Source organism: Neovison vison, chromosome 13, assembly GCF_020171115.1.
Source record: "Neovison vison isolate M4711 chromosome 13, ASM_NN_V1, whole genome shotgun sequence".
Lineage (NCBI taxonomy): Eukaryota > Metazoa > Chordata > Mammalia > Carnivora > Mustelidae > Neogale > Neogale vison.
In genome coordinates, this window is record NC_058103.1 from 98,800,511 (window position 1) to 98,822,329 (window position 21,819).

A 21,819-nucleotide genomic window follows, 5' to 3' on the forward strand; every position below is an offset into this window, starting at 1 on the left:
CCCCATAACGCTCCCCCACCCTTGGACATTTTTCATTCCTACTTAGCATGGGTCCAAGTCCGAAGCAAAGCCATCTCATCCTAGAGATAGTCCTTGGTCTTGCCCTGGGCTTTATACCACTTTGGGGTTTGGGGGAGTTTTTTTGTCTTTTTTTTTTTTTAAGATTTTATCTATTTATGAGAGAGAGAGAGAGAGAGGAGTGAGTGACAGAACATGAGCAGAGGGAGGCAGAGGGAGAAGCAGATTCCCCGCTAAGCAGGGCTCCATCCCAGGACCCCAGGATCATGACCTGAGCTGAAGGCAGACGCTTAACCGACTGAGCCACCACCCAGGCATCCTTTTATATGACTTTATAACTCTCTCGGGACTCTTCTTTCTAATAAGAAGCTGTGTCTATACAGCTCTTTGTAATCTACAAAGAACTTTCTGATCTACCTGATCCACCTCCTAGGCTCCTTAACCACCTTCCGTGATCAGGGCGGCCCAGAGCATAGTAGTTTAGTGGCTGAGCTCTGGAACTCACAGCCAGCATCCCAGCTCTGCCACTTGCTAGCTGTGGGAGGTGGGATGAGCTGCATATTAACTTCTCCATATCTGTTTCCTCATCTGCGAAATGGGCATAATAACAGGGCCTCTCCTGTCTGGCTGTTGTGAGGGTTGAAGGATATAAACACACTCACACAGGGCCTGGGAACCCAATAACTGTTGCCTATTGTTCTTTCAGTGGTTCTTCCTCCAAACTCTATGGGAATAAACAAAGCAAGTCGGTTCTTGTCCTCAGTAAAAAAATGAGTTGAAACCAGATAATCTCTCCGCTCCGATTCTACATGAATCACATTTATTTATGGACACATCCTAGCTCTTCTATACTGTAACAACTTTGCCAAGGCCCAGCCTTTCCTGGAGGGCCTTGTGTACCATGGGCTGTGCTTCAGGTCAATGTTAGCACATAACGACAGTCCCCGCCTCATCCAGGCATGGGGACACACGGATGAGAAGTTCCTGAATAGCATTTAGCGTCATGCCTGGCACTAAGTGAGCTGCTAATAAACCATAGTTATTGTTGTTGACTCATCTTACAGTGAGGCTTCCAAACGTGGTTGTTAAATGCAAACTCTAGAGCCACACTGCTTGGGTTCATCCTGGTACTGACCCTCTGAGGCCTTGGGCAAGTGAATCAACCCACCCAGCTGCAGTTTCCCCATATCTAAGATGGACATGATGATAACAGCAAGTGCCCAGTAAGGTGGCTGCGTAGATCAAATGAGTTAATAATAAGAAAGGCCCCTAGATCTGTGCCTGTTGTGTGCCTGGTGCATGTGAGTGCTTTTGTCATCATTTACAGATGTTGAGACCCAGGCTCTTAGACAGTGATGGTTCCAAGCAGCAGTGGAGTTGGGATCCAAATCTAACCAAGTCTGCCTAATTCCAGAGCCTCAATCCTAGTATTAGGATAGGTTGCTGCCCCCAGAGGACCTATATATATTTCCTTAACAGTGGAGATGTCAGGAGCACTAGACAGTGAATTGGCACCAGAAGCTCGGGGTAAGGGAGACCACAAGATGCTCTCAAATCCTCCCACAGAAAAAGCAGATTTTTCCTCACCTGCATCCAGCCAAATGGCTTCAGCATTCCTTTGGGGCCACAGCCCAGAAGCCTATAACCATGGCGCCACCCACACCTGCCCTCTAGCCTGGAATCTGCAGCAAAACCCTCATTATGCACTTTGATGTCACACTCAAAACTGAGCCCCGGCTCTTCAAGCCAGACAGGCCCCAGCCTTGGGGCTTTTTCCATTTCTGAGGCATGAATGAGCCCAGGAGACAAGACCAGACAGCCTCCTTCAGAGGAAGGAGGCCTGGATGGTGCATAGAGGAGAAAAACAAACAGGAGTGAGAGACAGGCAGCAGGGGGAGGGAAGCTGGAGGAATCAGAGGGAGCCAGCCTGCTGCAGAGCCGCACAAAACATAGCCCGCCCACTGACCAATTTTTCTTCCTTGCAGTCAAATTTATTGATTTAAACGTGAATCCAACTGTGCTTCTCGATTTCCAGAAAAACACTAATATCATTACACATTTATGTAGCACAATATGATTGTCAAAGCACTTCCACGCAAATAACCTTAATTTTGAGTTGCTTTTTAAAATAATTTGCTTCTCAAGAAGCCTGGGTGGCTCAGATGGTTAAGCGCCTGCCTTTGACTCAGATCATGATCTCCAAGTCCTGGGATCAAGCCCCACATGAAGCCCACATGGAGTCCCCAAAACAGGCTCCCAGCTCTGTGGGGAGTCTTCTTCCCCCTTCTCCCCAACTTGTGCACACATGCTCTCTCTCTCAGATGAAGAAATAAAATCTTAAAAAATAACAAAATAAACTAAAAAAATAAAATTATTTGCTTCTTTTATTACAAAGCATCATATACTTATTGAGAAATACAAGGTCAAATTTATTAACGTGAATTTAAAAATTTCTAATATATATATATGTATCATACCACTAGCAATAACATTTTCAGACAATTTCCAACTAGTTTTTTTTCTAAGCCTATATACATGCATATAATTGGAGGCACCTCACAGAGTTTTGCATTTTTTTCCACCAACAGAAAATCACCGACATTTCTTTTTTTAAGATTTTATTTATTTGACAGAGAGAAAAAGCACAAGAAGGGAGAGAGGCAGGCAGAGGGAGCCTGATGTGAGTCTCCATCCCAGGACCCCAGGATCATGACCCAAGTGGAACGCAGACATTACCCAATGGAGCCACCTAGGCACGCCAAATCATGGGCATCTTTTTTTTTTTTTTCTTTTTTAAGATTTTATTTATTTATTTGACAGACAGCGATCACAAGTAGGCAGAGAGAGAGAGAGAGAGAGGGAAGCAGGCTCCCTGCTGAGAGGAGAGCCCGATGCGGGGCTCGATCCCAGGACCCTGAGATCATGACCTATCATGGGCATCTTTTAATGTCACAAAATATTCTGCTCTGATGACTCATAATGACAGCATTTATCAGTATAGATGTGCCACAATTTCTTTTCTTTTCTTTTTTTTTTCTAATGTGCCACAATTTCTGCAATTACTGGACATTCAAGGTGTTTACAAAACTGCAACAATTATAAATAATACTGCCACGAACATCTTTTCCATTGCATTTTTGTCTGTACATCTGATTACATCTAGTAATAATTAATTTCTAGTAATGGATTTGCTTGCTCAAAGGATTTAAATGTTTTTGAGCACATAGAACCAAAGATAATCTCCAGAAACATATTTAGTTTACACTCCCACAGGCAACGTGTGAGAGTACATCTCTCAGTCTTGTTTTGAGCCAGTTAGACACTGAGTTAGGTGACAAGTTTCTCACATTACAGTTGAGGAAAACTGGATGAAATGTTTAAGTAACTAGTGGGGCCTTCATGTAGCTGAGACCCAAATTCTGGTCTCCTGGATTTGGCACCAGGGCCCTTCCCACTCTGCCTTCTTGACAAGGAGAGCTCTGAACAAGTTTTCCTGAGTAATGGAGTTATATAACAGTTTATTTTCTCATCAATAATGAAAATATTTTTTTTAAATCTTCCATTTCTTGGAGCGCCTGGGTGGCTCAGTGGGTTAAGCCTCTGCCTTCACCTCGGGCCATGATCTCAGGGCCCTGGGATGGAGCTCCACATCGGGCTCTCTGCTCGGCAGGGAGCCTGCTTCCTCCTCTCTCTGCCTGCTGCTCTGCCTACTTGTGATCTCTCTCTCTGTCAAATAAATAAATAAAATATTAAAAAAAAAAAAAGGAAAAAATAAAATAAAATCTTCCATTTCTTGACCTTATTTGTGCCCCGGACTCCTTTGGCAATCTGGTTAAGCCTACCAACCCCTTCTCCGAATAATGCATTTATATGCATATGTTAACTAAAATAACAAAGGAAACCAATGATCTTAAAATATAAAAGCGCAATGATGAAGGCACATGAGTGGCTCAGTCAGTTAAGCGTCTGCCTTTGGCTCAGGTCGTGATCCCAGAGTCTTGGGATCAGCCTCACATCATTCACTGGGCTTCCTGCTCAGTGGGAAGTCAGCTTCTCCTCCTCCCCTCTCCACTCCTGTGCATGCTCCTTCTCTCTCTCACTTGCAAAAGTAAATAAGTAAAATCTTAAAAAAAAAAAAGTGATGATATGATAAAGTATCTGCTCCTTTAAAAAGACATTAAGAGCAACGTCTAGTACTACATGTTGGAGAGGCAGTCCACATGGGTCCTGATTGTCCCTGTACACTTTTGCTGAGTGTGCCAGACTGCACGGCTTCTCCATTGCTTGAAACTGAGCAGCATCAGTAGCTAAACACATAGGCAACCAGACTAGCTTATATGCTGCTTGCCTACATTTGTTGCTTGCTCAGAAAGTACACCAGCCCTGAGCCCTAAATTCCTGTCTTCTAACAAAATCTGCTACCTGTGTCCTTGTGATCTGCCCCACCCCTCACCCACCATCCCTGTGGAAATAGAAATCAGGGAAACCGCACAAATACATTGATACTCTGGCTACCCCTTTTTGCTGTGAATAATAAAGTCTGTCATCTCGGACTCAGGAGTTCTGTGTCTTCTCTCATGATCCATGAAACTGGCAAGCTGACTTGTTAGCTTGCAGGTTGGGTAAAATCTCAAAGCCTTCACAGCTCTGACCTTGCATTAATTTTAAAATAGTGGTGAGCATAAATGATATTTTGAGATAGATATGATAGATCTAATATAGATTGAAAATACCTGTAATTTTTATTGGTGACCAGTGGTCATAATTTTTACGTGTGACATGGTTACAGTCACTGTGGTTTTGCTTATATTCCTAGTTGAAGGAATGTTCAATTTCAGTTATAAGTTTAGGAAAACAAATATCAGGTTTTTTTCTCATTTGAATTCACAGATCTTGTCCGCTCTCAACTCCCCAAAAGAACACCCGCAAAACCTGTTAATCAAGCAACATAATTCTATTAGATATTTACTGCAGCAAGGGAGAATAACACCTTGATAGAGATTGGTAGTGTCTCAGAAAGGAGATTTCAGGAAAGGACATATATAGGATTTGGGGGTCTGGGCTCAAGTGGTTTAAACTGGTTTTCCAAAGCAAGAAATTGATGGGGATTGGGCACAGTCTGGGAAAAGTAAGACAGTTTAGGATTCATAGACTCAGAGAAGCAAGGGTCCTGAAACAAGTCTTGATAAATAAACTTTGTCATAATGGTTAGTTCTTTGCCTCTGTGTGTGGTCAGTGGTCTTGATAGGAAAGCAGTCATCTGGGGGTATAGCTCAGGGGTAGAGCATTTGACTGCAGGAAAGCAGTCATCTGTCATGTCCAGATGAGCAAACTATTTTCCCAGATAAATTAATTTCTTGAGCTAGCAATTAATCTATTTATCTTCCTAGGCAAGAATTTTCTGGAACAGTTGTGTCATGTTGATATGGGTGGTGTCAGTTCTTACTCAACAAGACCAGCTTCTTAGCCCAAAATCCCCTTTCTCAAAAAAATGGAGGCCTGCCTACTTTTGCCTACTTTTGCCATCTATCCCTTCCATACTGTGAGTTTACCAGGGGTAAAGGCTAAATCTTCTCCTCCCAGATGTTGGGTTAGTTTGTTTTCTACATATTTATATTCAAAATGTATAATATATGCTATTTGTAATATTTGCCTTTGTTGATATTGCCTGCTTTAAAAAAAAACAAACCTTAATATTATGTCATAATTTCCCATCATATTACACAATCTTTTTTTTTTTAAAGATTTTATTTATTTATTTTGCAGAGAGAGAAATAGTGAGAGAGGGAGCACAAGCAGGGGGAGAGGGAGAGGGGAAACAGGCTCCTCACCAAGCAGGGAGCCCGACGTGGGGCTTGATCCTAGGACCCTGGGATCATGAAATGAGCCGAAGGCAGATGCTTAACAACTAAGCCATTCAGGCAACCCCATATTACACAATCTTTATAAAAACCATTCCATTGGATTTGTTATAGAATATTGGGTTGTCGAAAAAATATCCTTCACTAGATTCCAAGAAGTAGAATTACTAAGATAAAATGTAGAAAACTGTTTAGAAACTTGATCAACAGTTACCAATTGCTTTCTTAAGTAATTTTACCAATTTACATACCTTCTAGCCCAAAGTGAGGGCCCTGTTTTACCAAACTCTTCATAACACTGGATATTAATATTTTTATTTGCGAACTTGATAGTATAACTAATATCTCATTAGTATATGGATATATATTTGCTTGAGTCCTAAAAATGTTGGATTTTTTCACATGTTTGTTTCCTATTTTATTTACTTTTTGAAATTATGCATTGTTTTCCTTTCTTTTTGAAATTGGAACTCAGATGCCGAGAATTCATAAATAACACTCCTTGGTCCATAATTTATTGTTGTCACAGGTTGGTACAAAAGCTCTCTCAAAATTTTTCCTTTTTTCTTCCCTGATATATATATATATATATATATATATATATATATGCAAAAGAAACTATACAAAAGAGTAACTACTGTGTGAGTCCATTATGTGAAGTTCAAAAGAAAATAAAACTTATCTTTGATGATAGATCTTAGAAGAGAGGTTACCTTTTGTAGGGGTTATTTATTGTCTGGCAGAAGACAGGAAGTTTCTAGCATTTTACAAATGTTTTATTCTTGACTTGGATGATGATTACATGGAGACACTCATTTCTAAAATCGGTTGAGTTTAATGTTTATGTGCTTTACTGAAGTGTTTACCCGAAAAGCTGCAATAAAAGATCTTTTTTCATTCATGGGAAATATTTACTTGGTGAGGAGGTACTGAGTTACTTGCTTTTTCATATATATGTAATACTTGAATAATTTTTCTTTTTCTTTTTAAATTTTTTATTTATTTGACAGAGAGAGACATAGCGAAGAGAGGAAACATAAGCAGCGGGGACAAGAGGGAGAAGCAGGCTTCCCGCGGAGCTGGGAGCCTGATGCAGGGCTTGATCCCAGGACCCTGGGATCATGGCCTGAGCCGAAGGCAATCCCTTAACAACTGAGCCACCCAGGTGTCTCCAACTTTTTTTTAATACCCTCCTATTGGGGCACCTGGCTGGCTCAACTGGTAGAGCGTGTAACTCTTGATTTCCAGGTTGTGAGTTCCAGCTCCATGTTGGGCAGAGAAATTAGTTAAAAACAAAAACAAAAAACCTTCTATTGACCCTCCTAGCTATTCTTTTTCCTTTTTGCTCCTTTTTTTACATTAAAATTGCTACAAAGAGTTATTTGTACCTATTATTCCTAATTACTCTCTTTTCATTCTCTTTTCAAATAAACTCTTTTGTTTGGAAAAATTCCAGCATGAACAAAAGTACAGAGAATTGTAGGGTATGCATCACACAGATTCAGCAGTCATCAGCTCATAGACAGTCTTGGTTCATCCGCACTCCATCCCACACACACTCCCACTGTGTTATTCTGAAGCAAATCTCTGACGTCGTATCATTTTATCAATAATTATTTTAGTAGATCTTTAAAAGATAAGATTTTTTTAACCTATCCATGATGCCACAAAGCTACAAAAAATATCCTAATATCTAAAATGTTATGATAAAAGAGCATAATACCATAGTACCTTCAAATTGACAATGATTCCTTAATATAATTAAATATCAAATTGGGGTTCAAATTCCCAATCGTCTTACAAATAATAACACATATTTTTTGTTTGAATCAGAATATAAAGAGGCCCATATGTTACATTTGGCTGCTATGAACCTTAAATTTACTTTTTTTTAAGATTGTATTTATTTATTTGAGAGAAAGAGCACAAGCAGCAGGAGCAGAAGGCCAAGCGAGAGAGAGAAACAGACTCCCCACTGAGTAAGGAGCCCAAACACGAGACTTGATCCCAGGACTCTGGGATCATGACCTGAGTCCAAGACAGCCACCTAACTGACTGAGCCACCCAGGCACCCCACCTTGAATTTATTTTAATTTAAAGATTCCTCCTCCCTCCTCCTTTTTTTTTTTTCCCTTTTAATTTATTTATTGAAGAAACTAGGTCACTTGAGTTTCCTACAGTCTGGATTTTGCTGATCCTATCCCCTTGATATATTGCTCAATGTGTTCTTACCCTGATTTTTTCTGTAACTTAGTAGTTGGCAGTTAACCCTGGTGACTTGATCAGATTCAAGTTTGGATGTCAGGGAAGTATAGTTCAGAGACAGCGTAATGATCTCCTGTCGGGGGTCACAGGATATCTAGCTGTCTCTTTCTTACTTTGTCTCTCTTTTGTGATCATTGGTGATCACTGTCCACCGCTCTTTTCAGTGGTTCCATCATTCCTTCTCCACTTAACAACGAGAATATTTTTATAAAGAGAAAATTCCTCCCATCAACTATCTGGCTATCCTGATATACGATATAAAGTGTTGACGTAGCAAAGACAGGTCACGCTCGACTCCTGCCTTTTGTTTTCATTTGCTTGTTTTCAAACCAGTAAATTATTTCCCGAGCACCCTCCAGAAGTGAACTTTGAAAATTTGGGAGTATTTTGGTATCCTTCCAGACTCGTGGGTCTCAACATATTGTACATGTTTCCACTCATGCTTACTGACAGAAATTCTATTTCTAATCTACGGTATTGTCAAAGATCGTTGACTGAAAACATACGGCGTTAGGTTGTTATAAAATCGTTTAACCTCTATGGACAGCAGATTGGCAATCTTGAACAAATTATAAAGTGTACATTCCCTTTGACCCATTTACCTTTAAGAATGTATCCTACAGATACACTCACATGTGTGCAAAGTGGTTGTATACAAAGATAATAATTGCAATCTTGATTATTTTAGCCAAAAATTGGAAAGAGGTATTTGTAAACCCCTGTTCATAGCAGTGTTATTCAATAGCCAAAAGGGGGAAGTAACACAAATCTTCCTTGATGGGTGAATGGATAAAGAACATGGTATACACATACAGTGGAAAATTAGTCAGTCTTAACAAGGAAGGACATTCTGACCCATGCCACGACATGCATGATCCTTAAGAACATTATACTAACTGAATTAAACTATAGCAAAAAGAAAAATGTTACAGAGTTTCAATCAAGCTCATAGAAACAGAAAGCAGAATGGTGGTTGCCAGGACTAGTGGGAGAAAGAAATGGAAGAAGGTGAGAAGAAATGGAAGAAGGGCGAAAGAAATGGAAGGTTGGTGTTTCATGGGTATAGAGTTCCGGTTTTGCACGGTGAAAAATTCTGGAGACTGGTTGCACCTTGCTCATTTGGGCAGCATATACACTAAAATCTGAGACTGGTCACACAGCAATATGAATCTACTTAATGTGACTGAGCCGCACAGTTGAAATGGTGAAGGTGGTACATCTTATGTGGCATGTATTATATACCACAATTACAAATTAAAAATTTTTCAACCGTTTGAAAATGTCAGGAACAACTTGAGATTTTCATTATTAGCATGAATTTTTACCATTCTCTGTAATGTGTAATGCCAGTTTTAAATGCAGATATCACTAGTATTTAGCCACAGGCGGAATCATAGAAATTCCACAATTTTCGTGGTTTGGCCTGTCTCCAGGGAGTGCCTAGAGCTGCGGAGAAGAGACAAACACAAGAAAGATTGAGGATGGTTGGAAGGAGGAAGACCCGCCCATCTCTCCCCAAGCTCAAAGCCCGACCAGGGCACGCTTTCTTTTTCAGCTCAGACGGGCGTGTTGGTGGGTTGTGGCTCCTTCCAGCCGCTGACGCCGGTGCCGCGCCCTGGCCGAGTTGGGAGACAGTCCGGCCAGGTCTCTTACCTTCCCAAGGGCCCACTGCCCCCACCAGGCAGACAGGCAACTCCCAGCGCGACCGTCACCTCCGCGAGGCGCCACTCAACGCTCCGCCTCTGGATCTGAATAGGCGAGAGCAGCGCCAAGAACGATGACTACCGCAGCACCCGATCCTGACCATCCCCACGAGGTCCCCCAGGACCCTACCCCGGGCGGAAGGTGGAGACCTTAGCCATGAGGTTGGCTCCGGAGGCAGGGATCGCAAGCATCCTGAGTAGTAACATCCAGAGCAGTGCTGTCCAATGGAATTAATAATATGAATCACATATGTAAGCCATGCAGTATGTAATTTTAAAATTTCTAGTAATTTTTAAATTTCTAAGAAAGTGAAAAGAAACAGATGACATTAATTTTAATAGTATATTTTATTTAACTTAACGTATCTAAAATAGTATCATTTCAATAGGTAATTAATACAAATAATTATTAACATTTACTTTTTTTTTTTTCATACTAAGTCTTCAAAATCCAAGATGTGTTTAACACTTAGGGCACATCTCACTGCAAGCGCTCAGTGCCACATGCGGCTTAGTGGCTAATGTATTGGGCCAGCGAGGCAGGTTTAGAGAATGAAGAGAGAAGTGCGTGACTGGGGTCCTGTTGCCACTTGCTGTCCTAACACTGGCTGCTGAAACAAGTCTCTGCCAACCTCAGACAAGCACATCACATGAAAAAGCTATTGGGCATCATGATTTCTGTGAGTAATTTTGATGACTATTGTTTCGCTATTTTAACGATTGTTACCAAGATTTAAATATTCCTGTATATATGATTACCAGGTCATGCAGATGTTTATTTTTTTTTTTTAAGATTTTATTTATTTATTTTACAGAGAGAGATCACAAGTAGACAGAGAGGCAGGCAGAGAGAGCGAGGGAAGCAGGCTCCCTGCTGAGCAGAGACCCCCCCCCCCCATGCGGGACTCAATCTCAGGACCCCGAGATCATGACCTGAGCCGAAGGCAGCGAAGGCAGCGGCTTAACCCACTGAGCCACCCAGGCGCCCCCATGCAGATGTTTATTGAAGCATAGTTCTAATGCTAGTGCTGGAAAACAATAGACCCAGATACATAACCACAGAAGAGGACGTGTCAGTTGCCACGAGGGAGACCAAGTAATAAACCTCATGCCCCATGCTGTTCTTTTAGGAACCACCACCTTAAGAAACACAGAAAAACTGAGAAATAAAAATCAACATTCCATCAGATACACTTTTAAGTTTGCAAAATGGTTCCATAGCCAGGCCAAAAGAAAGGCAAAAAAAAACAAAAAACAAAAAACAAAGCCTGGCCCGCTGGCTTCGAAATCCTAGCCAGAGTAAGGCACATCCGAGCTGCCCCACTGCGCGTGTGAACACTCAGAATTCCCCCGCGGGCTCCTGGCCATTAGAACGCAGCCATTACGCAGCATCTCCCCTCTTACCAGCCTTTTCCTTTTAGGAATGACTTTACTGACGGACTAGCCTGTCATGTAGTGGTGAAGGAGGGTAACTACAGGCTGCTCTATAAAAAGCTTAATGCCTAGTGTCTGATACATCAAAAGAATAAATGCGCATAAAAAAAACTCCCGGAAACCCACCACTCAATTTAAGAACTACGAAATTACCTTTTGGTGCCTTCAACCGTGCGCCTTGTTTCTATCTTGTCCTGCCTCCTCACCAGAGGGAACAGTAGGTTGAATTTTATGGTGCCCTTTAAAAAAAAAAATTTTTTTTTTAATATGTAGCTTTATCATATGCGTAATCAACCTCAAACAAAATATTGTTTAGTTTACTTGCTGGAGCTTTACAATAAGTGTGGTATCATGATAGTGCCGTTTTCTACAACCTAGCTTTTTCAGGTTTATAAAACATTTATCTGGAAAATATTTGTTTTATTTTATATTTGAAAATATAAATGTTCTAATTATATTCGACCAGGTTATGTGTGTAGCGGTAGTACATTCACTAGCTGAGTGTGTAGGCTTTTTATTTATACATTCTTCTCTCAATGGACATTCGGTAGCCTCCAATTTTTTGCTATTTTGCTGTTGTAAACAGTCCTGCGACGAATATTCTTATGCATGCACAAGGATTTCTCCATAATCTATTCTAGTTCAGTTTTAAGAAATATTGCAAAGTGTCTTTCAGTTAAATCAATTCATGATTCTAATAATTTCAATGATCTGATTTGTAGATTCGTTTATTGTTTTCTATATACACAGTTACAGTAGCTGCAGCCGGTAACAGTATTGTTTCCTTCTTTCTCCTTCTGTCTGTGCTAAGCTTGCCCTATGGAGCAGACACCTTTATCTTGTTCTTCTCTTAAAGGAATAGCGACTTTCAATGATTCGCCGTTAAGAATGTTGACTACTGAAGGCTTTTTTAAAAAAGATAACCCTTTAATGTTAGGAAGTTTCATTTTTATTCCTGCTTTACTAAGGGCTTTTTTCATGATTGGATATTGACTTTTACTGAGTGCCTTTACTACTTCTGTTGAGATAATCATATAACTTCTCCTTTAACCCGCTTATGTGAAGAGTTAACGTTACTGGGTTTTATGTTGAATCATCCTAGTTTTTCTGGAATAAATCCAGCTTAGTCATGATAAATTGTCTTTATCATACACTGTTGGCCTTTTTGCTAATATTTTGTTTATAGCATTTCCATCTATGTTCATGAGGGATTCTGGTCTGTTACTTTCTCACAGAGTCTTGGCTCATTCTATTTCAAGGTTGTACTAATCTCATATGAGTTGGGGAGTATTGCTTCTTTTGATATTCTATATAAGAGTTGGTATAAAATTAGAATAGAGGTGTTTGGGTGGCTCAGTTGGTTCAGTGTTAAGTATCCGACTCTTGATTTTGACTCAGGTCATGGTCTCAAGGCTGTGGGATCCAGCCCTGCTCCCAGCTTCACGCTCAGCAGGAGGTCTGCTTGAGAGTTTTCCCTCCACTCTCCCCTACCCCGCATACACTCTAGCTCACTCTCTCTCCCTGAAATAAATAAATCTTAAAAATAAAGTAAAATAAAATAAAATTAATTTATCCTATGAAAACCTGCTAGGAATTGCCTAAAAACCAGTGAAGCTTAATTTTTTTTAAGCTACTGATTCAATTTCTGTAATACTATTGAAAACTCGGGCTTTTTTGTTATCACTTTGACAAACTATATTTTTCTAGAAACGTTTCCCTTTCTAATAAGTTTTTAAATTCACTGATGTAATGTTATCTGTGGTATGTTGACCCTATCTTTTTAATCCCTTCAGTATTTGCAGCTTTCTTCTCTTCTTTATCTCTATTATTCATGCATGCTATTACCCTCTTTCTTAATGACTCTTACCAGAGGGTATATTTTTATCTGGTGGCAGCTTGTTGGTCATCTCTATTGCACATTTGTTGCCCATGGCATTAGTTTATGCTCTCATCTTTACCTCTTCCTTATTCTCTGAGTTTCTGGTGGGGTTTTCTTCCCTTTTTTCTTCTTTCCTTTCCCTCCACTCTGCTTTCCTCTAGCTCACTAATTTTCAGTCTTTTTTTTTCCTAGTATAAGCATCTAAAGCTATAAATTTCCCTATAATTACCATTTTTGCTGCATCCACTAGTTTTGTTATGTAGAAATCTTATCACATCATGTAACAGTTTTATACAGTGTTCAGTTTTTATTATGAGTTCTTACTTGACTCATAAATTATTTAGAAGTGCACTTTCTAATTAATTTCCAAAACTTGGGGAGGGTGTCATTTTTCTTTCTGTTTCAGATTTCTAATTTAATTGCACAACTTAGATCTATGGTCATAGGTCATAAAAAGTGGTTTATGTAAACCATATTATTTGAAATGTATTGAAACTAGCTTTATGACCTTTTATATGGTCAATTTTTAGAAATGTTCATGTGTACTTGAAAATAATGTCTATTCCTTGATGAATGGATGGAGAATAATTTGTAAACATCCAGTAAATCAGGCTGGTTGGCTCTATTATTTAAAATCTTTCTTGAGGCACCTGGGTGGCTCAGTGGGTTAAAGCCTCTGCCTTCAGCTCAGGTCATGATCCCAGGGTTCTGAGATCGAGCCCCGCATTGGGTTCTCTGCTCAGCAGGGAGCCTGCTGCCCCCACTCCCTGCCTGCTTCCCTGCCTACTTGTGATCTCTCTTTCTGTCAAATAAATAAATAAGACCTTTTAAAAAAATAAAAAATAAATCTTTCTTAACCTACCAATAATTGAAAGCATTGTACTGATAAAATATACACCCCCTATATTGGATTAGTCTATTTTTTTCTATAGTTCTATAAATTTTTATTTTATATGTTTGAATGCTATTTCAGAAGGTACCTGCAACTTTAGAACTATGGTATCTTCTTGATGAATTAAGCCTTTTATCATGATAATGATAAGAGCCCTAATAATACTTTTTGCTTTGTAGTGTAGTTTGTCTCATATCTATATAATTACACCAGCTCTCTTTTAGTTAGCATGTCGCTGGTATATCTTTTTTCATCATTTTATTTTCATCCTTTCCGTATCCTTTTATTTTAGGTGTGTCTCAGGCTTTTGTCTATTTATTTATTTATTCATTTATTTTTCTTTTCATGAGCTCTATGCCCAATGTGGGGCTTGAAATAATTACCCTGAGATCAAGAGTTGCATGCTCCACTGACTGATCCAGACAGGTGCGCCAATCCAGATGCTTTTTAAAAGAAAATAATTTCAACTCTGAGCACTCCCATAAAGTCAGTGGAGTATTTTTGACGCTGCTGCTGGCAAGAGAAAAAAAAAAAACTGAGAAAGAAGTGATTCAAACTCGTGGCTGTTTCCCAGAGACCTTGGGGGATCTGACAAAGGCTTTAATTACCAAAAAAATATATCCTCAAATCATGTTGGGTACAGTTTCAGGTGGTTCAAAGACCCCTGATGCCCATTTGCCCACCCTAGCTAGCCATGGGGAGTAAGAATGTGACCAAAGAGAAATAAGGTCTCATTTAATATCTCAGCCCAACTTTTATAAAGAAGACAAAGCCACTGGGATTTTTTCCCCAATGCTTTTCTAAAGACAAATAAAATCATCTCTTATTAAATGTTCACTGTTCACCATTTTTAGCATATTAGCTTTAAATTATATCAAAGATCTAGTCAGGTTTTCCATGTTGCATAAAAAAAATGTGCAGGGTGATAGGCCCCTTTGTGTAATTAATGCCTACACTGTCTTTATGCTTATTTCGCAAAGACTGAGCATAGTTTCACTAATAAGTTATTATAAGAGTTTCTACTTGTAATAACTTTGCTTATATAAATGAGATTTTTGTCACTTCATTTATGCCAAAACCTTAACCAGGAACAAGCTCCCAACTCAAATAATTCCCTTATGGGGAAAACAGTTTTATGCGATGGTCAGCTTTTTAGGAATGCCCCAAGTGAAAAGCTGGATTGTCTTGTTTCATGCACATTAGTCTTGCCCCCACTCCCATCCCCTGGCTACCTTTCAGGGCCCCCAGGAAAGAAATGGCATAGCAGAAAGACCTGAGAGTCCACTCTGACTTCTGCCAGGAAGCCTCAGGCAGATTAATTTCCATCTCCAAATTTTCATTTAATCATCTGTCCAGGAACAATGACAATATCCACAGAGTGCTTGGGCAAGGACAGTAAGGTTGCAAGAAATATTGACTCCCTGCACACTATCCTGGTGTGGCTTAACAAATGTTTATTGACTGTAACTGAGAACTGGTTCTGGTTAATTGTCTAGCTAGGAAAAGGGATCTGGCTTTGTCTGCTGGGTCCATTTAGAATTATGTCTTGCCTATTGTTCAATGGGGGATCCTGTAGCCAAACAAATGAATAGTTAATTGAAAGCCAGGCAACTAGGGCTTTTTGCTTTGGGTGGAAACTTAATTCCCAGACAATCCGTACATTATGTATAAACTGCCTTGACCCGCTTCTGTGCTTGGCACTCAGGCCAGTGCCCAGCACAGCAAAATCATAGAAGGGTAGGGGGGACGAGGGTGAGGGTAGGGGTCAGTGACCCAGTTTAGAGCTTCCCTCTCACTATGTAGGGATGAAGAAACTCCCAGCCATCGGGGATGAACACAAACTTGATTCATCATGAGGATATGCGATGGTCACCTCTGCTACAGTCGGGAAGGTAATCTTGCTGATCTACTGCCAGGCAGAGTGCAGCTACTTCCAGAAACGCTGTGTGGTTTCTAATAAGGTGAAATATACACTCACTCTATGACCCAGCAATCCCATTTACCCAAGAGGTACTTATCTAAGAGAAATGAACATTTGTCCACACAAGGACTTGTAGGTGAATGTTCTAGCAGCTTTATCATAATAGCCCCAAACTGGAAACAGCTCAGATGTCCTTCAACTGGAGCATGAATTACAAATGGGTTCATCTAAGCAGAATTCTGCTCTGTAATAAAAAGAACTGGACTCTTGATATATACAACAACACGAATGCCTCTCAAAAGTGTCATACTGAGTGAAAGAATCCAGTTGGAAAAAGCTAGATGATTTGTATTTATATGGAATTTAAGAAAAAGCAAAACTACAGTGGTGTGAAGAAGTTCAGCAGTTGGGCTGGGGAAAGTGGGAGGGAGTGACTAAAAGGGGCACAGGGGAATTTTCTGAGGTGATATGATTATTCTGTAACATGACTGTGGTGGTGCTTACTTGAAAATAGACATTTCTCCTGTCTTATTGAATTGTGCTTAAAATTAAAGAATTTCATTGTGTATAAATCATACCTCAATGAAGCTGACTTTTTTTTTTTTAATTATGTAACTTGCAGCTGTCATGTTTGTCTCTCAGTAAAACCTAAGACTCACGAAGCTTACTGGAGTTTGATCTCAGACTCATTTTTCAAGCAGGTCAATGGGCCTCCAAAGAATTCCCTAGGACCTCGTTCTGACCCTGTGGCAGCAAAGGCTGCTGCAGGCTTCTAGAACCAAGCTTACATGGTGTTTTCTGCTTCAGAAGTCCACAGGTTTAAAGCCCAGAAAGGAATTTGGGTCATTCCTATGATGTGGAACCACCTGGTGTGGCTCAAGGGGACCCCAAAGTCCTTCAGATGACCCCTGGGGGATGGGGCTGAAGGAGAGAGATTGAATTCTCAAGCAGATTCCCCGCTAAGTGGGGAGCTCGATACGGGCCTTGATCTCACAACCCTGAGATGATGACTTGAGCTGAAATCAAGTCAGGCTTCACCGACTGAGCCATGGAGGCGCCGCTGATCTAGTCAGCGCTTCCTGCGGAGTAAGCATCACCTTCCCAGAGCTTCCCACCCAGAAGACATATTTCTTGCCACCAGGATGATGATCACGACTTGTCAATCTTCTACCGCCTTCGTGGAGCCTCCCAAGGACCTTGCAAGGCAGCTGTTCTCATTGTCCCCGTTTTGTAGGTGGAAGAAACCAAGACTCAGAGAGCTTGGGTCGCTGTTGCAGGATCACACAGCCCTGAATCAACCCAGAAGAGCCAGATCCTGCCCAAGTCTTGTCTCTTCAAAGCCCTCACTTTCGGCAGCAAGCTGTCCACCCGCTAAAGGGCTCTCCTACTTTTAAAGGATCAGGCCTCTGGAGATACTTTAAGAAGCTAAGTTTTTCTGAAGACTAACAGCTCTGGGTCTCTGCCACACTCCTATAGGTGGTTACATTTCAGAGTCCTACAACACAGAGTTCAGGATAATAATTCTTAAACCGCTTTTAGAAGCAGGTATTATTACTCATTGCTGGCTATGGCTGTGGGAAAGACTCCCTCAGGCCTGCATGGCCCATCCCATTGGTTCATGTGGGGGATTCTGAACTCCACGGGGCCCCAAAGGAAGGGCTACACCACTGACAGGCTGTGTGGTCTTGGCTAGGTGACTTGGCTTCTCTGTGCCTGAGTTTTCTCATCTGTCAATGAGAGAAAAATTATTCCTACCTCTTAGGGCAGTTGTGAGGATTAAATGAAATCCTATACATAAAGCCCTTGGGGTACATGGGTGGCTCAGGTCAGGGAGTCAGGGTCCTGAGATCCAGCCTGCTCAGCAGGGAATCTGCTTCTGCCCCTCCCCTCCCGCCTCCCTCTCCCACCTCCCACTCCTGCTCTCTCTCAAATTAATAAATAAATAAGATTTTGTTTATTTATTTGACAGAGATCACAAGTAGGCAGAGAGGCAGACAGAGAGAAAGGGAGAAGCAGGCCCCCTCCTGAGCAGAGAGCCTGATATGGGGCTCAATTCCCCGGACCCTGAGATCGTGACCTAGGCCGAAGGCAGAGGCTTAACCCACTGAGCCACCCAGGTGCCCCATAAATAAATAAATAAAATCACAAAAAATAAAAAATCTTCAAAAGTCTTGAGACCAGGACATAGCACACAGTAATTGTGCAATAAATGTTAGTTAGAACTGAAAGAAAAGAACCCTGAATTCCTTTCTGGGCTTTGAAACTATGGACTCCCGAAGCAGAAAACCCCACATAAGCTCTGGTTCTAGAAGCCTCCAACAGCCTTTCCCACCACAGGCTCAGAACAAGGTCCCTGGGAATTCTTTTGAGGCCCACTGACCTGACTGAAAAAAAAGAGTCTAAAATCAAACCAAAGTAAACTTCACTAGGGCTCATTTCAGCGCTAAGGATATGACACCAGGACTGTGGCAGGCGGCTGGGGCCCTCTTAGCTTCTTCCAGCTCTCAGCAACAGATGGGGGTGGGGGGCAAGGGGGCTGGCTGAACCCAATTCACCTGTAGGCTGCACTGGGGAAGGCAGGCTTCTGGACAAGCTTTGAGTTTATAGCCACACATAGATTGTTAAGGAGTTGGAAAAGAGCGCAGAATCTCCTGGCTTGGAGATTTTGTTCAAGGGTGCAAGCCCAAGGCAGTGAACTTTCCCCTTTTTCTTCCCCTACCCGTCAGGTCAGAGAGGGAGCAGCCCTGGTTAGGTACCACCTGGCCTAACTGGCCTCACTGGCCTCACTGGCCCGCCCAGGGTAAGCTCCTGCCTCAAGCCAGGCCAACCAGAATCCCTCCCTGATGATTTAGAATTGTGCCCAGAAGACTCTGGGCTCATTCTGCTCATCACCCTGGAAGAGAGGTGTACTTGGAAGCTGTTGGCTGAGGCCATTTGCTGTCATGCTCCCTAGGATGCAGGGAAGGCCAGGCTTCAGGGAGACAGAAAGATGGAACAGAAACAGAGTTGGAGGAACGTGACTTTCTGAGTGCTCCAAACCCAGGCGCTGGGTTTCATCTCTTCTCCAAGACCCAGCTGTATCCTTGTGCTTCGATTTCTTAAGATGTCCCTGTATCCCTATTCTATACAATCCCCCTTGGTCATTAACCTGTCCCCAGTTATTTCTAGCAGTCTCAGTCCCAAGAATCTTCATGAAGGCAACCTGAGGCAAGCGCCTCTTTCTGTCTCCTTCCCCTCGGTGTGACTTCTGGTCATCCTCCCAACTTCCTGGAGGGCAACTTCAGCCCAGACAAGGGTGCCCCCCGGGCAATACCAGTGGACAGGGGAGGCCAGTCTCCAGCTCCTTCTGTGGCCCCTCCCTCTCCCCCCAGGCCTGTCCCCTACTCTTCTCTGGAGCCTGTCCTTGTGCAGCCTTCCAAACACACCTCATCCCTGGTTCCTGCCTGCAGAGGTCCTCGACCGACCGGCTGTTTCGTGACTACTTTTCTTCCCTGTCCCAGTTCCTCTTTGTCTGCCCCTGTGGCTGTGTGTGTCATACCTCCCCGGCGGTGGCTAGTTTAATGGGGCTTTCAAAGTCTCCCCGGCAGCCAGTGTGGGCAGATGCTTGGGAAAAAGAAACACTTTCAGAAGTTCTTAAATGGACTTGAAAGAAGGAGTGCCGGCTTCAGAGTGAAGAGACCGGATTCTGGTCTGGCCTCACTTCTAACTTGCTGTGTGACTTGAAGTTTCAGTTGCTTCAGCTGCTGAGTGACAGAAATAGATGAGATCAAAGGCTTGCCAGGGAGCCCTAGTCGAGGTGCCTGGGTCATCACCTTGGAAACCATATCGAGGGAAAAGGGATGGCCCCATGGGGCCCCATTTCTCTTCACTCAGAGTGGCCCCACTTGTATCTGCTTTCTACTCTGAGCATCCTTGCCAGATGCTGCCTTAGCCCAGGTTCCCTAGAAGCAGAGCTCAAGGCAGAGTGTGCGTGCCGCCACTTGGTGAGGGAGTGCAGTGCCGGGGAAGCTACAGTGAGGAAGAGGGGTGAGACGGATGAGGACAGAGAGATTTGCTGAGGTGGCCACCATGAGCATCAATGATGCTAGATGCCCCCCCCCAAATGTCCATGCAATTTGAGAGGACATGAAGATAATGTTCTTAAGGAGCTCTGGTGGGACAGGAAAGAGAGGGACTGATAATCCCACGGGGCGGGGGTTTGGGGGGGCCGTGGTATTCATCATGTTCATTCGGGCAGGCCTGGCCCCTGCTGCTAGCCTGGGCTCCCCTCCATTCAGGACGCAGCTGCCAGCTCCAGATGGGAGGTAGATTTGTTAATATTTAAGGGATTGGAGGATTAAATGGGCCAGAGAAGCTTCCTCCACACAGCCTCATCCTCTAATGGCTGGAAGCCCAACCCTGGTGTTATTAATTTGATATTACATCATAGGCACTTCATGCCCCTTCCTTTGAAGCCCAGAAGGCTTGCAAAACCAGCAAAGAATAAGAGATTGGGGTCAGAGTCAGATGCCTCAATCCTTCTTCTCTGGCATATACATAGAGCAATCTGTAGAAGGAAGAGCAGACTGTCCCAAACCAAACCTGGGATCCAGTCTGAGCATTGTTGGCTGACCTTGGGGATGCTATTTCAGTCAGGATACTGGCTTTCTCTGCTGCAAAATAGGGACATCGGAGCAAATGAAAGAAAAAAAAGCTATAAAGCCAATGTGCCCTTTTGTGGGGCTGGGGTGTGCAGCCTGTGGGCTGCTGTGTACCATGGGGGGGGATGCCAATGGAAAATGACCCCAAGACAGGCCCCAGTCACAGCCAAGATAGGACATGGGCTCTGATCAAAATGAGAAGGAATAAAACTCTGTAAAAGTCTGCCAAAGGAAAGCACAGGCAAGAAAATGGAATGGAAATGGGCTCAAATCCATCATCTCGCTCAGGAAACATCAGGTTCAGGGTCAGACTATGGTAAAGAACAAACCCACTAGCGTGAGGCTCTGTGCCAAGAACTCCATCTCAATGACATCATGAAATCATCACAGCCCTAGTGCAGTAGATGCAACAGGCTTCTCCTTGTCACAGATGAGGAAACTGAAGCTGGGAGGGGTTGAGCAATTTACCCGAGTGTCACAGCTAGTTAGGACCAATATCAGGATTGAAACCCAGGCAGTCTGCTTCCTGATTGTTCTCGGGCTTTGCCCTTTATTCTTTCTTCTCCCCAGGACATGTTTCCCCAAGCAGCCTCTTAGGTAAATACAGATTACCATCTGTATTCCCAATTCACCCATTCACCAGTCAGTCTGCCCTGTTCCTAGGTCTGGCCTAAGCTTCAGATCCGTGGGCCCAACAGCCTTCCTGACCTACCTCAAGTATTCTTCCAAGGAAGAATTCTCATTTATCCTAAACTTGCTTTAATCTACTTCCCAGAGGACGCCTCTACCACCCACCCAGCTGTAGAACCTAGCCAGAGCCTGAACTTTTCTCTCCTCACCCCTGACACCCAAGGTACCACCATGTACCCTCCATACAACTGAGGTCATCAACTTTCTCCTTGCTGGCGTGGCTGCTAGCAGTGCAGGACCCTCACTAGAACAAATGCACGTCATGTGCCCCACCTGGGTCTCTGGTCCTGCCTCTTCTCATCTACCCCACACTAAAATGCAAATATGATGGTGCTACTTCCCTACCCCAGAACTCTTGAACTGCTTCCGGTTGTTCCCAGGACAGAGGCCCTTCTTCCCCAGGCCACCTCCGGTTGCCCTTCCTCCTGCACTCTGCTGCTCTGGCTGAAATTTTCTTTCCTCCAGACAACAGCTTCTCTCTAGATGCTAAGCCTCCTGCCTGGCTGCTCCCTCTGC

At 42.6% G+C, this 21,819-nt stretch overlaps 1 long non-coding RNA gene across 1 annotated transcript; it reads right to left on the reverse strand.

Annotated features, from left to right (window-relative positions):
* Nucleotides 1-10,044: 10,044 nt before the first annotated feature.
* LOC122893127 lies at nt 10,045-14,520 on the reverse strand. Its single transcript, XR_006381580.1, has 3 exons — nt 14,436-14,520; nt 11,435-11,520; nt 10,045-10,065 (listed from the first exon to the last, which is right to left on the reverse strand). It is a non-coding gene; the product is annotated as an uncharacterized LOC122893127 (long non-coding RNA).
* Between the last annotated feature and the right edge of the window lie 7,299 nt (nt 14,521-21,819).